This window comes from Bombina bombina, chromosome 8 (assembly GCF_027579735.1).
Source record: "Bombina bombina isolate aBomBom1 chromosome 8, aBomBom1.pri, whole genome shotgun sequence".
Lineage (NCBI taxonomy): Eukaryota > Metazoa > Chordata > Amphibia > Anura > Bombinatoridae > Bombina > Bombina bombina.
Window position 1 is genome coordinate 317534323 of NC_069506.1, and position 16577 is coordinate 317550899.

General features: G+C 36.1%; 1 long non-coding RNA gene across 1 annotated transcript in view; it reads right to left on the reverse strand.

Annotated features, from left to right (window-relative positions):
• Positions 1 to 16577, reverse strand: part of LOC128639242 (uncharacterized) — a 156667-nt gene that overhangs the window by 104816 nt on the left and 35274 nt on the right. Inside the window, exon 2 of the long non-coding RNA XR_008399149.1 lies at positions 5460 to 5665. This is a non-coding gene — a long non-coding RNA (uncharacterized LOC128639242). The remainder of the gene's footprint in view (positions 1 to 5459; positions 5666 to 16577) is intronic.

Here is a 16577-nt window from a genome sequence, read left to right on the forward strand (position 1 = left end):
CGAGTATACAGTTCAGCAGTGTACAATGCTTTGTTCTCTTTGGACGCATGTACACAACCCAATGTCACCTAATACAGTGATAAATCACAATCCATTAGAAAAACGTATCAAATTATTTATCTACGAAAATCTCCATGGACTTTAATTGTGCTTTTATGTTGAAAGCCATTAGGTTTGTTATTCTAAAGGACAGTTATATACAATTGAGAATAATGTGTTTTCAGTGTATATGGGCAATAGTATGCAATACGTATCTCTATAAACATTTTATGATCAAAAAATTATACATTATGAGTGCAAGATCTCCTCATGGTGCACTGTAATTCTATGGAACACCCTCTGCTAAGGGTTTGACCATCTCAGGATATCCTGAAGCTCTCGCTAAGAGTCACAAGCACATATCTTCATGTATGTGATAATGTTTATTTACCACTGACCAGTTTATATTCTCTCTGCAGGTCTATGCTCAGCTGGTTATTATTGTGAAGGAGAAGCTGCAGACGCAATCCCACAAAAAACAGCCCATTTCCCACTAAATGGACCATGCCCCCCTGGTCATTATTGCTCAGAAGGAACACAGTCACCCAAGCCCTGCCCAGTGGGTACTTTAAAAACCTCAGCAGGTACAGTGCTGAAATGTTTATATATATATATACACAATGTATTGTTTTTACTACTCTCAATACGTTTATGGATCTTTGGCATTTACTTATTAGCTAGTCAGCCTCTGTCCCAAAGAATAATTGTGAATTACTGTTAGTTTCAATAAATAAGATTATCCTTTTCCATGAATATACTGTATATAGCATGTTAGATAATGTTCTTGCACGTTTAATTTTTATTTCAGTTTAATGTCTCATTAAGGCCCTGATATTCAAAACCTCTCTACTCAGGTGAGATATTCTAAAATGATTCTCCAGCACTGCTAGATCCATAATGAACATTTCAAACAGCAGATATACTTTACCTCTCCTAGGGGCGTTCCCTGCATTTCTGTATGTGAAGGAGAGACAAGCCCAGTGCAATATAGCACTGCATGACATGACAGTTTTGCTGCATTTACACTTTGTGCTTTTTATTTTATTTAAATTTACACTTCAGATTAACTTTTATTACATTTAAACTTTAAACTTTCTATTTTGTATTTTATTTTCTATACAACAGTGTATTTAGGATTGTGATTTTACAAATTATGATAATACTTAACAGCTTCTGTGTACTTTAGCAAATTAGCATACTTTGTATATTTATGTGTATATTTTACAAATTAGATTGTACTTTGTATGTCTTTTATTTAAATTTAAACTGAAAAACCGGCAACTTCAGTTTCCCAGAGAGCATCATTATTATCTATGGGCCAGATAATCAAACATTCTCTAGTTTGGAGAAAGATTATAGTGCCGACTTCACAGATACAGAACCCACTGAATTTTCTAAGAAAAGGGGATGAACCTGGAGATCCCAGATAGATGAGAAATGCCTTTCATAGAAAGCTCTCTGGGATACAAAATTTCACATGGGAGAGATAAGGTAACTAGAGAACCCTGGGTCTGATATAAAGGCTCCTTTTGCATCAATTACAAATTAAAATGAAATGTTTTCACTACAATTTAACCTGCCTTTGTCTATAGTTTAGTATATATTACTTTTCTGTTAGATAAAATAAGTGTATTGTAAATTTTTGGCAAACTTCCCTTGCATACAGCTGACGAGACAAATCAGTTTGAGAACTTCAGGCATACCCTGGGGACGGCGCAAGCCAAAATGCACCAGGCCTTTCCTACACTTGCAAGTGTGTTTTTTTACCCCATGTTTCATTAAAACATCTTTATGCATCAGCCCTTGTGCTCCTTTTTTTTTATTTTTTCATACCCTGAGAACTCCCCTGTTCAGCCCTGGGAACTCTCCTGTCCCCAGGGGCATTTTTTGGCCTAGGTAAACAAGGCACTTGCCTAGGGCAACATATTTTGGGGGGCAGCACTTTTTGAGTATCACTACACCCACACATACACGCACACTGCACTACACACACACACACTGCACACTCACTGCACATCACATGCACACTGCACACACTCACACTACACACACACATACACTGCACTACACACACACACTGCTTAACACATGCACACTGCACATTAACTCACTACATCCACACATACACGCACACTGCACTACACACACTCACTGCACAACACATGCACACTGCGCTACACTACACACACACACTGCAGACTCACTGCACAACACATGCACACTGCACTGCAGACACACACTGCACACTCACTGCACAACACATGCACACTGCACTACACACACACTGCACACTCACTGCACAACACATGCACACTATGCTACACACACACTGCACACTCACTACACAACACATGCGCACTGCACAGACTCACACTACACACACACACGCCCACTTAAACACAAACATTTACTTTGAAAATGCCATGAAAAAAAGGTCACATTACATCCTGGCTAAAAAATATTATGACCAAAAAAGGCCAAAAACCTGGGGGGAACAGAATTTAAAGTGCCTAGGGCAGCACAAACCCTAAATACGTCACTGCCTGTCCCTTCCATTTTCTGAAGCTGTCAGTTTTAGTTTGCAATGCAGCAAATTCAAGGTTCAGTGTAATTTGCAGTGAAATATACAAAGGATGATCCTAATTTGTTAAACACAGAAACTTTCAGAATTTGTAAAATCACTGTAGAGCTACATTTAAGTGTATTAAAATATAAATGAGAAAGTACAAAGCATAAACACAATAATACTGAAAGGGCAAAATCTAAAGTAAATGTAAAGTAATCTAAATACAAAGCAGAAAGTGTAAGTATAACAAAAGTATAACAAAACTCTGATATAACGCAGGGATGTATTGCACTGGGCTTGTCTCTGCTTCATCTTTAGAAATGAGAGAGATCTCGTAGTACTGGAGAGATTTGCCCCTTTTCTTTTGAATATTCAATGAGTTCAGCTCCTGTGAAGTCTGAAATTTCTCTCCAAGCTGGAGAACTATGGAATCCAATGTCGTGTGACTTCTTCTTTAAAAAAATTGTGTTTAAGTTGGGTTTCTCCTCTTTAAAAAAGGGATTCCCTTGGTGATTGGAATGATATTTTGCTGGTATTTACCCGGGTAATATATTAGCATTTTTATATTACCCATGTGCCATTAATAGGGGTCATTGTGTGACTCCTCAAATAAAATAGAATGTTCTCCTTTTTAAGTGAGAGGTCTTGTTGTAGTGCAGATTTATTGTTAGAATTTAAGAACCTTCCAGCACTAAACTTGGTGTTGTTGTTGTTTTCTCATCAATCGCATAACCATTAAAGGTTACGTGACTGCTCCTCTCAAAGAGGTCATAAGGAGGTTGGTTAAAGAGCTTTTCATTTTAATTGAAAACAACCTTCTGCCTATTTCCAAAATAAGACCCTAAAACTGTATAAGGCAAATGAGTGCTGCTGCCCCCCTAAGTTGCACCATATGGACAGGACAGATCCACACCAGGTGTGAATACAGCTTATTTTAACTTGGTCCGTTTATTAAAGATGAAAGTTTTATACCCATAGTGCTGGTGTACTACATGAACTATGGACAGGACAGCAGTGTGATGATGACTGTTACAATTAATTTAATAGCTGATAGTTAAAAATAATATTTTGAATAGTTTATTAAATTAAAGGGACAGTCTGGTCAGAATTAAACTTTTATCATTCAGATGAGGCATGTCATTTTAAACAACTTTCCAATTTACTTTTATCATCAAATTTGCTTTGTTCTCTTGATATTCTTAGTTGAAAGCTAAACCTAGGTAGGCTCTTATCCTAATTTCTAAGCTCTTGAAGGTCGCCTCGTATCTGAATGCATTTGACAGTTGTTCACAGCTAGAGGGTGTTAGTTCATGTGTGCCATATAGATAGCATTGTGCTTACGCCCGTGTAGCTACTTATGAGAGGGCATTTCTTAAATGCATGTCTGTCAAAAGAACTGAAATAAGGGGCAGTTTGCAGAGGCTTAGATACAAGGTAACCACAGAGGTAAAAAGTGTATTAATATAACTGTGATGATTATGAAAAACTGGGGAATGGGTAATAAAGGGATTAACTTTCTATTTTAAAAATTTAAATTTCTGGAGTAGACCGTCCCTTTACGTGGACAGTCTAGACCCAATACTGATTCTTTTTTTACTTATTGTTACATTCCAGAGAAGCATCTTGCAACAACTTCCATTTCTATAAGCTGTAAGAAGTACATGAAACTTTTAAATAATTATTTTTTGTTAGCATCTGAAAATGGCCACAGCTTCCATCTTGTCCAGTTAGCTGTTTTCTTGTATTACAGTTTAACAGTGCACGTTTAATATATTTTAGTTAGCTATTTATAATTGCATATGCACAAATCAGTATGCGATAGTAGGAAAACTTATTTAAAGGGACACTCTTCTCCAAAGTTTTATTGCTTAAAAAGATTATCCCTTTCCCTAGTTTTGCATAACCAACACTGTTATATTAATACACTTTTTACCTCTGTGATTACCATGTATCTAAGCCTCTGTAGACTTCCCCCTTATCTCAGTTCTTTTGGAAGACTTGCATTTTAGCCAATCAGTGCTGGCTTGTAGATAATTCCACAGGAGTGAGCACAATGTTATCTAAATGGCACACATAAACCAGCACTGTCTAACTGTGAAAAACTATCAAAACTATCTGACTTAAGAGGCGGCCTTCAAGAGCTTAGAAATTAGCATTTGAGCCTACCTATATTTACCTTTCAACAAAGAATACCAAGAGAACAGAGCAAAAGTGATGATAAAACTAAATTGGAAAGTTGTTTACAATTGCATGCCCTACCTGAATCATAAAAGCTTAATTTTGACTGTCCCTTTTATAGTTGTCTGTGATTGGATCATTCCAAACATACCAAATTATACATGTAATAGGTGGGGAGAGCATGGCGGCCATTATCGGCTCTTAACAAACGATGAATATTTAAATGTTTCATGCACTGCTTACAAGTAAATAAATGTGGGACCAGTTTCAAGATGATTCTCAGGTTAGTAACGATAAGTAGTGAAAATATTGTATTGGGTCTAGACTGCCCCTTTAACTGAATGAGCAATCAAAAATGAAATAAATTAAGCTCCAATGCAAAAACATTTACAGTATCAACAATGGAAGAAGTCTGAGATAAGCTCAAGAATGGCCATAAAGGATCCAAACGGAGTCATGAAAAAAAGAAAAGAAAAAATAGACAAATGTTCAAATCTGTTGAATTTTTTTGTTACATTTAGAAATCAGATAAATGTATGTGTTGAAATACAATTGTGGTCACTTCCCATGCAAGCATTCCTATAGCCAGTGTGTTTGTGTGCAGGTGGCTTTTCCGTGGAGAGCTGTGCACCGTGCTATGCTGGGCATTTCTGTGCCGCTATTGGGCTGAGCTCACCTACAGGAGAGTGCGCTGAAGGATTCTACTGCCCAGCAAACTTCACCTCAGTCAGCCCAACTGCATTCATCTGCCCCAAGGTAAAGTTGCAAGCAGTGCGGTTGATCCTGATCTTGCGCTATTTGTTGACAGATAATAATTTCTAGTGATCACAATCTCGAAATGCCTATGTTGTTAAAGCCAGTGAAGCTGGAAATCTTTAGCCCCTAAAATAAAAATAAAAATAATTAATTTAATCCACACAAAAAAATAAATGGTGATTTTAGGGGTTTAGCAATTACATCACAGGTTGTTTTAATGGTGTGTAGTGATTCTTAGAGGTGAGATGTGATCAAATAAACTCTGTGCTCTGTGCATATCTCTCTAAGGGATTTAAACAGGGGCATTATCGGTATAGTGGATGTTTGTGTTTGTTGGGTTATTTAGTTTGCTAATCAGTGGCGTCACTAGGGGGGGGCGGGGGGGGCGGGCCGCACCCGGGTGACACCCTCCAGGGGGTGACACCAAAAAAAAAAAAAAAAAAATTTTTTTTTTTTTTTTTTTTTAAATTTTATTGAAATTCAAAGAAATACAATGTTGAGATGCATAGATTATTTTATTAGAGGCTGGCATTTGTGAACATTAGTGGGACTGGGGAAGTTGTAGACACACAATTTTTTTGCCCCTTGAGCCAGTGCTGCAATTTCAACAAATAGTTTTCCCGGCTGCTTTTGCTTGTTTGTACTTTGCTCCTCCCCTGCCCAATTTCACTATGAATGTTGTGGGTGTGCCGTGGGGCTTGCAAAGTTGCGCTGCTAGCCTAAACCTGCCTGCCTATCTGTGCTCACTGCTCAGTGACATGCGGCTCAGGGCTGTGCACTGACAGACTTGGAACAGAGTCAGAGAGCAGAATTTTCATAGTTTGCGTGCCTAAACCTTTTCTTCAGTGATTTATTTTAGAGTGCTCTGTTTATCTTTCATTTGATGTTCTGCTGAGCCAGGGAGCAGCTCTAGGCATGAGCTTCCTAATTAATGCAGTGCAGTTTACATATTTTGTATGTGTGTGTCTGAGTTTTTGTGTGTCTCAGTGTTTTTGTGTGTGTGTTTTTGTGTGTGTGTCTGAGTGTGTTTCCAAGTGTTTGTGTGTGCATCTGAGTATGTTTTTAAGTGTGTCTGAGTGTTTGTATGTGTGTTTGCCTGTGTTTTTGTGTGTGTCTGCTTTCTGGGGGGGGGGGGTGACACCATGACTTACCGCACCGGGTGACACCAACCCTAGTGACGCCACTGTTGCTAATTTTTATTGGTCCTAAAGTGCTTGCTATTATATTTTTAACTTTAATTGATCAAGGATTGTTTCTATCTGATAATTTTAAGTTTGTTTTCCCAATGCACAAAATTAAAATATTACATTTGAAAACTTTTGGAGAAGTCTGAAATAAGTATAAACGTGTTTTCTGGGCTTTATCAAACTCTCTCAACTGTTGAATTCCCCCCCCCCCCCCATAAATGTGTCATTAAGTATCAATTTTTTTATCATGATTAGAAAAACAGGATGGGAAAATGCCCTATTAGAACCACCAAAGAGTATTGGTTCAACACCACATAGGACCCCCAGCACCATATTAGAAATTATCAAAAGCACATAGACCCATGGTGGGTCAGAACATTGCCAATATAAGGACATCTAGAGTATGAGACCCAAGGCAAATATTACATTTTTACCAACACCATGAAAAATATATATTTTTTTTGTATTACATTTGGAAGAGAACACTTATTTTGACACCTGTATGGGTAGCTGATATTTTTTAGTCTAAGTACACCTAGAATATTTGATATTTATAGAACTTAAAAAAACTGCAATCTAAAAATAACCACACTGATATTAGCAAGTGGTACCCTGAGTACAATGTATACTCAAGATTATGGGGTAAATTTATCAAGCTCCGTACGGAGCTTGATGTCCTGTGTTTCTGGCGAGCCTTCAAGCTCGCCGGAAACAGAAGTTATGAAGCAGCGGTCTAAAGACCGCTACTCCATAACCTGTATATGGGTAGCTGATATTTTTTAGTCTAAGTACACCTAGAATATCTGATATTTATATAACTGAAAAAAACAGCAATCTAAAAATAACCAACCACATTGATATGATCTTAGCAAGTGGTTAGGGATGGGCGAATGTGTAAATTTCCGAATTCGAATGTTAGAACGAATGTTATTACCGAAATTCGATTTATAAATCCGAATGTTGATAAGAACAAATATTATTAAAAATTTTATAATCAAATGCTATTTACCGTTTTTGAATGTCACTTTCGAATTTGAATGTTTCTAATTATATCGAATGTCCACATTCGAAATTTCTAATTTAACATTCTATTTAACAAATACTATTCAGAAGTTCAATAGTTCATGTGGTAGGAAGGGCATCTAGTAAATTGATACATAATAGATACAAATATATCATTTTGAATGTTTCTATATAGAATATTGCATAATTTGAATATTACATTTAAAGAAAGCATTAGAAATACTATTACAAATATAAATTCAAATTTTTCTAAACGACTATTTTCGAATGTAAACATAAATTCGAAACCGAACATTGGAAAATCGAATGTTAGAATGTTTTGTAAACATTCAAAATTCGATTCGAACGAACGAATGTGTTAAAATTCGTTTCATTTTTCAAATGTTGTGAAACATTCACCCATCCCTACAAGTGGTACCCTGAGTACAATGTATACTCAAGATTAAGGGGTCAATTTATCAAGCTCCGTACGGTGTAAAGACCACTACTCCATAACCTGTCCGCCTGCTCTAAGGCGGCGGACAGAAATTGACACCCCCTGTTAGTGGCCGATTGGCCGCGAATCTGCAGGGGGCGACATTGCACCAGCAATTCACAAGAACTACTGGTGCAATGATAAATGCCGACAGCGCATGCTGTCAGAATTTATTGATGTGCGGCGGACATGATACGCTACATTATATCATGTCCGTCCGCACTTTAATAAATATACCCCTATGAGTGGAGCTCTATTCGTTTACTCCACTAAAATTAAGATTTTTGCTCGCCGGGTAGTGCGTATTACAAGTTAAAAGTAAAAAGTTTTCACACAAGCGCTAACCAAACGTGCACATGAAGCTGAGCGAATATCGTGATGTTTTTTTAACGCATTCCCCCATAGACTTCAATTGAGTGCAAGAAGATAGGAGAAAACTGAATACGCTTTAGACGTTTACATGCTGAGATCATGTCCTTGCTATTTATTTTAACTTGTTCATTGTTTCCAATAAATTGAATTTTTACCAAAGTGCCATGAGTTACCAGAGTTCTTTTGTTGCTGCAGAAAACCAAATACCCCTACTCGTGCACAGGCTGTACACTCACTACTTTACATTGTACAAAGTGTCATTTCTTCAGTGTTGAAAAATAAAAATAAAAAATTTACAAAAATGTGAGGGGTGTACTCACTTTTGTGGGATACTGTATATATACAGTATATATATATATATATATATATATATATATATATATATATATATATATATATATATATATATATGTGTGTGTATATATATTTACAGATATATAGTATATATGAATATCTATTTATAAATACTTAGAACATATTCCTTTGTGCGAAGAACATTGGAATGTGAAATATTTTCAGTAAATACATAATAAAAAACACTTTATTAAATATGAAAATTTCATAAATATGATTTTTTTATGTGTCCAGCTACTTGATGCTCCAATGCACTTATTGTATATATATGTGTGTGTTTAATACATTAAAACATATGTATGTATATGTTTATATGTCTGTAAATATATTTATACGCATATAAATACATATGTACACACATATAAACATATATATATATATATATATATACATACACATATAAATACATATTTACACACATATAAACATATATATATATATATATACATACACATATAAATACATATGTACACACATATAAACATATATATATATATATATATATATATATATATATACATACACATATAAATACATATGTACACACATATAAACATATATATATATATATACATACACATATAAATACATATGTACACACATATAAACATATATATACATACACATATAAATACATATGTACACACATATAAACATATAAACAAAATTAAGTATAGATCACTCCTATGAGTGATTAAATACTAAAAAACTGCGCTCTCTAAGAGTTGAATAACTCACAAACAAATAATGAATGAAAAAATATACCACATATAATATGATGATTTTACAAGCACTTATACTCACTTATCAATCACATATAGTATATACAATTTTAGACAGTTCTTGATATTGTAATTTATTGGTATTTTATAAAAAAGGATATGTGATGGCCCCACACAATGTTAGGGGATCTAGGTAGGTGCTGGCTGCTATGTTCACAAACACATCCGTTATCCCACGGATAGAGGAAAAGATCTAAGGCAAAGATAAAAACAGAAAATTGCACAAAAGTACCTACATAGTGCAAATCAATTTTATATTTTTAAAAAACATACATAAACATATACAAGGTGAGCCCCTTCAGGGTTTCTACTCACAGGAAATGCCCTCAAACAAAATGAGGTATGTACAGGCTCCAAACAATTTAAAGGCTCCCTGGCAGTTCTGGTTGTTTGGCAGTCACTGCTTGCTCAATGCTGAACGGGTATCCCAGTGTCCCAATTCCCCGGCTTTAATGCAGGGATTATACACTTCGATATGTCCTCACTCAGCGTGGGCTCCGTGTAAGATGTCCCAGTAAAACCGCTATAAATGCGGCTGAAATAGTTTCAAATTACCGCTCCTCGGAGCTGCTCAAACAGCTGTTCAGCTAGTGTCGAGACGCAAGGTGGGCGTGGCCTTACGCGTTTCGTGGTGTCGTCACCACTTCATCAGAGGTATATCCACGCCCACTCTGTTTATCCTATTTATACACGATTGGAGTTCATTGTTAGCCGCCCACCTCAGCGTCAAGACAGAAACTTTGTATGAGCTGATAAAGAGAATTAAGGATCATTTTGAAAAGGACTAAGTTAAGCCTCAATAAATATGATAACTTAATAAAATTCCATTTAATATCAAACAAATTATGCATTGTAAAACCTGTTTGTTATATTAATCCTAACAATATGTAGTTTGGTTCATTGTAAATATCTGAAAATTAATAACAAAGGAAGCAATAATATTAATAAATGCTGCTTCATGTAATAAAATATAATATAAATTTATTAGAAATATATTAAAACCTTTAAAAATCAGTAAATGAACAAAACTTCATACCTTTTAAAAAACCTCATTAGGTTACACAATACACAATAGAATATATACACCTGTATTATAAAAAGACTATATATTTAAATAGTTGATATTTATTTCATAACTCTCCATTCCTAAAATTAATTAAATATATATATATAAATAAATTAATATTCTCTCACATTATACCTGTGGAATTCATTTATTATTCATCATAGACCGCTTATTAAATTAAAAAGGCTTGGATGTCCACTTCTCTATTGAGACCAAATGGTTCTAAAGTACTTAATGTGTGTATCCAGTAGGTCTCACGTTTGCGCAATTGTAACAATCTGTTACCCCTCCTTTTGTCTAATATTATTTGTTCTATTGCTTTAAATTTTAAACCTGTTGTATCTCTATTGTGGACCTCCCTGAAATGATCATAAATCCCATGTACTACATCTCCTGATGTGATATTGTTAATGTGTTCATTTATTCTTCTTTTTAGGGTACGTTTCGTTCTCCCTAAATACTGCTTTCCACAGCAGCATTCTAAAAGATATATTACATATTTGGATTGGCAATTCATGTACGATTTGATAGAGAAGCTCATGTCATTGGTATTAGATTTAATGTGTTTATTGTTGGGGTCTGTGAATTCACAGACACTGCAGTTCTTTCTTTTGCATTTGAAAAATCCTTTATGCCATTCAGTTAACCAAGTGTTATTTGTTTTGATGTTATTCAAGGTACTGGGAGCTACTATATTTTTTAAGGATTTATTTTTCTTAAATATCACTCTTGGTTTCTCTTCTAAAATGTTATTTAAAATTGGATCTTCCTTCAGCACATGCCAGTGTTTACGCATGATTTTCTCTATCCTATTGGCTGAATTACTATATTTAGTTAAAAACAGAGTATTTTTATTATTATTATTCTTCTTTGAATGTTTATAATTATTCTGTCCTCCTTCCAATAAGGATTTCCTGTCTAATTCTCTTGTTCTGTTCAGACCTTGTTGTATAATGTTTGAAGAATAGCCTTTGGACTCAGATTTCAAGGAAAGTTCTTTCGCTTCTTTCTCAAATATATGGGGGTTGGTACAATTCCTTTTTACCCTTTGGAATTGACCATATGGGATATTGCTGACCCATTTCTTGTGGTGGCAACTTGTCGCATGTAGAAAACTATTAGAATCAGTCTGTTTTTTATATAGAGATGTCACTACTCTATTTTCAGTGTGTTGTAATACCAAATCTAGAAATTCAATTTCTATTTTGTTACTTTTACTGGTGAACGTAAGATTGTAATCGTTCATATTTATATAGTTTATGAATGACTCTAGTGCTTCATTTTCACCTTGCCAGATGACTATAATGTCATCTATGAATCGTCGCCATAAAACTATATTGTTTTTATGAGGATTGTTGTTCCAGATGTATTCATCCTCCCAACTCCCCATATAAAGGTTGGCATAATTCGGGGCAAATTTAGTGCCCATCGCCGTACCACTAAGTTGTAAGAAAAATTCTTTGTCAAATAAAAAATAATTTTTAGTTAAAATGAATTCTATGGCCTCTAATAAAAATCCCTTTTTTGAATCCAGTATATTATCATTCTTTTGTAAAAAGTAATTGATACTCTCGATTCCCTTTTTATGAGGAATACTCGTATATAACAAAGTGACATCTAGAGTCAGCCAGGTGTAGTTGCTTTTCCATTCAACTTTTTCCATGATATTTAATACTTGGAGAGTGTCTCTAATATAAGAATCTAGTGTAAGAACCATGGGTTTTAAAAAAGAATCCACATATTCTGATAATTTACATGTCAGGGAATCTATCCCCGAAATGATCGGTCTCCCAGGGGATTAGTTGTACTCTTGTGGACTTTGGGTAAATAATAGAAAATTGCTATTCTGCAATTTTCATTATATAAAATTTTTTTTTCATCTGTTGTTATTGCTCCCAAACATCTAGCTTTATTTAAAAGTTCTGCCAAAATTCCAATAAATTCTAATGTTGGATCCCTGAAAAGTTTTTTATATGTACTTTCATCTTTCAGAATGTGTGCTGCTTCTTCTAGGTAATCTGATCTATTTAAAATCACAATGCTGCCCCCCTTATCCGCTTCCTTGATGACGATATTATTGTCTTTGGACAGGTCTTTTAATGCTTTTAATTCAAATCGGTTTAGATTTTGTTTAGCATCCTGATGTGTTTTAATATTGTTCTTATTTTTTTCACACAGCATTGTCAATTCCTTCTCTACTAGTTTCTGGAAAACTGGAATATGGTTCCCCTGTGAATGTAGGGGGTAAAACACTGACTTAGGTTTAAACGACTTTTTCATGTCACATTGGTTTTCCATTTCCAGACTTTCCAGAATAGTAAGAGTGTGTTGGTCTAGGCCTGTCTCCCTGCTTATCTCCCCTTGGTTATCAAGATCCAGGGAGATTAGGTTAAGTAAGGGTTGCCAATCCTCAGAATTTAAGTCCAAATTAGTTTGTGACTTGAGTTTAATTTTTTCAAAGTGTCGTGTGAGGGTTAACTTGCGGACAAATTTATGTAAATCTATGTACAATTCAAAAGAATCCGGGTTAACCGTGGGGGAGAAAGAGAGTCCTTTCCTTAACAAGCTTAATTCAGCTGCTGTTAACTTTTTATCTGATAGATTAAATATTTTAGTTCCTTCTTCCTTAAGTCTTATTTTCTTCTCTTTACTTCGTACAATTCTTCCCCCTCGCTTTCCTCGTCTGATTCTATGGGTCTCTTTTGTTTTCCCCAAAAATGGGTGATTGGTACGCTTCCTTTGTCTATTATTGGTGGTTTTGTTAATTTTCCTGATTTTCCTAAAAAAGAAGAATTATCTTTATTTTTCCCTGATCCACTACTCCTGTCTCTGTTCTCGTCAGGTTCGGCAAAATACTTGGATCTAGTTAGATCTTCTTGATCCTCTCTTATGTGTATCTGTTTGTTTTCTTTTTTATTTTTCCATTGTTGGCTATTGTTTTTAGAGTGATTGCTTTTAGGCTGACCATTAATATGTCTGTTTTGGTCCCTATTGTCATATCTGTTATGATCTCTATTAGTACTCCCATAGGCTCCCCTAGGGTTGTAGGTGTGAGTATTAGAGTTTTTTCTGCGCCAATTCTGTGATTGTGTATTGTGGTTATGTGTATAATGGTTATATCCATAACCATTTTTGTAATGTATTTCTCCAACATTGGTGTGTCCGGTCCACGGCGTCATCCTTACTTGTGGGATATTCTCTTCCCCAACAGGAAATGGCAAAGAGTCCCAGCAAAGCTGGTCACATGATCCCTCCTAGGCTCCGCCCACCCCAGTCATTCTCTTTGCCGTTGCACAGGCAACATCTCCACGGAGATGGTTAAGAGTTTTTTGGTGTTTAAATGTAGTTTTTATTCTTCTATCAAGTGTTTGTTATTTTAAAATAGTGCTGGTATGTACTATTTACTCTGAAACAGAAAAGGATGAAGATTTCTGTTTGTAAGAGGAAGATGATTTTAGCAGACAGTAACTAAAATCGGTTGCTGTTTCCACATAGGACTGTTGAGATGAAGTAACTTCAGTTGGGGGAAACAGTTAGCAGACTTTTCTGCTTAAGGTATGACTAGCCATATTTCTAACAAGACTGTGTAATGCTGGAAGGCTGTCATTTCCCCTCATGGGGACCGGTAAGCCATTTTCTTAGTCAAAAACAAACAGAATAAAGGGCTTATTATGGGCTAAAAAACTGGTAGACATTTTTATGGGCTAAATCGATTGCTTTATTTGTGCATATTATTCAAATTTAGGCTAACAATTGACATTTATAATCTTGGGGAACGTTTATAAAACGGCAGGCACTGTATTGGACACCTTTTTCAGTCAGGGGGCCTTTTTAGTCATAGACTGAGCCTCATTTTCGCGCCATTAATGCGCAGTTGTTTTTTGAGAACAGGGCATGCAGATGCATGTGTGTGGATCTAAGAATCTCTGAAAAAGCTTTTAGAAGGCGTCATTTGGTATCGTATTCCCCTCAGGGCTTGGTTGGGTCTTAGCAAAGACTGTATCTGGGACTGTATAGGGGTTAAATTGAAAAACGGCTCCGGTTCCGTTATTTTAAGGGTTAAAGCTCTGAAATTTGGTGTGCAATACTTTTAAGGCTTTAAGACACTGTGGTGAAAATTTGGTAATTTTTGATCAATTCCTTCATACTTTTTCACATATTCAGTAATAAAGTGTTTTCTGTTTGAAATTTAAAGTGACAGTAACGGTTTTATTTTAAAACGTTTTTTGTGCATTGTTGACAAGTTTAAGCCTGTTTAACATGTCTATACCTTCAGATAAGCTATGTTCTATATGTATGAAAGCCAATGTGTCTCCCCATTTAAATTTATGTGATAATTGTGCCATAGCGTCCAAACAAAGTAAGGACAGTACTGCCACAAATAATGATATTGCCCAAGATGATTCCTCAAATGAGGGGAGTAAACATGATACTACATCATCTCCTACTGTGTCTACACCAGTTTTTCCCATGCAGGAGGCCCCTAGTACATCTAGTGCGCCAATACTTATTACCATGCAACAATTAACGGCTGTAATGGATAACTCCATAGCAAATCTTTTATCCAAAATGCCTACTTATCAGAGAAAGCGCGATTGCTCTGTTTTAAACACTGAAGAGCAAGAGGACGCTGATGATAATTGTTCTGTCATACCCTCACACCAATCTGAAGGGGCCATGAGGGAGGTTTTGTCTGAGGGAGAAATTTCAGATTCAGGAAAAATTTCTCATCAAGCTGAACCTGATGTTGTGACATTTAAATTTAAATTAGAACATCTCCGCGCACTGCTTAAGGAGGTGTTATCTACTCTGGATGATTGTGACAATTTGGTCATTCCAGAGAAATTATGCAAGATGGACAGGTTCCTAGAGGTTCCGGTGCCCCCCGACGCTTTTCCTATACCCAAGCGGGTGGCGGACATAGTAAATAAAGAGTGGGAAAAGCCCGGCATACCTTTTGTTCCTCCCCCTATATTTAAGAAATTATTTCCTATGGTCGACCCCAGAAAGGACTTATGGCAGACAGTCCCCAAGGTCGAGGGGGCAGTTTCTACTCTAAACAAACGCACTACTATTCCTATCGAAGATAGTTGTGCTTTCAAAGATCCTATGGATAAAAAATTGGAAGGTTTGCTTAAAAAGATTTTTGTACAGCAAGGCTACCTTCTACAACCAATTTCATGCATTGTTCCTGTCACTACGGCAGCGTGGTTCTGGTTCGAGGAACTAGAAAAGTCGCTCAGTAGAGAAACTCCATATGAGGAGGTTATGGACAGAGTTCACGCACTTAAATTGGCTAACTCTTTTGTTTTAGATGCCGCTTTGCAATTAGCAAAATTAGAGGCGAAAAATTCAGGGTTTGCTATTGTGGCGCGCAGAGCGCTTTGGCTAAAGTCTTGGTCAGCGGATGTGTCATCCAAGACAAAATTACTTAACATTCCTTTCAAAGGTAAAACTTTATTTGGACCTGATTTGAAAGAGATTATTTCAGACATCACTGGGGGAAAGGGCCACGCCCTTCCACAGGATAGGTCTTTTAAGGCTAAAAATAAGCCTAATTTTCGTCCCTTTCGCAGAAATGGACCAGCCTCTAATTCTGCATCCTCTAAGCAAGAGGGTAATGCCTCACAACCCAAACCAGCCTGGAAACCAATGCAAGGCTGGAACAAAGGTAAGCAGGCCAAGAAACCTGCCACTGCTAACAAGACAGCATGAAGGAGTAGCCCCCGATCCGGGACCGGATCTGGTGGGGGGCAGACTCTCTCTCTTTGCTCAGGCT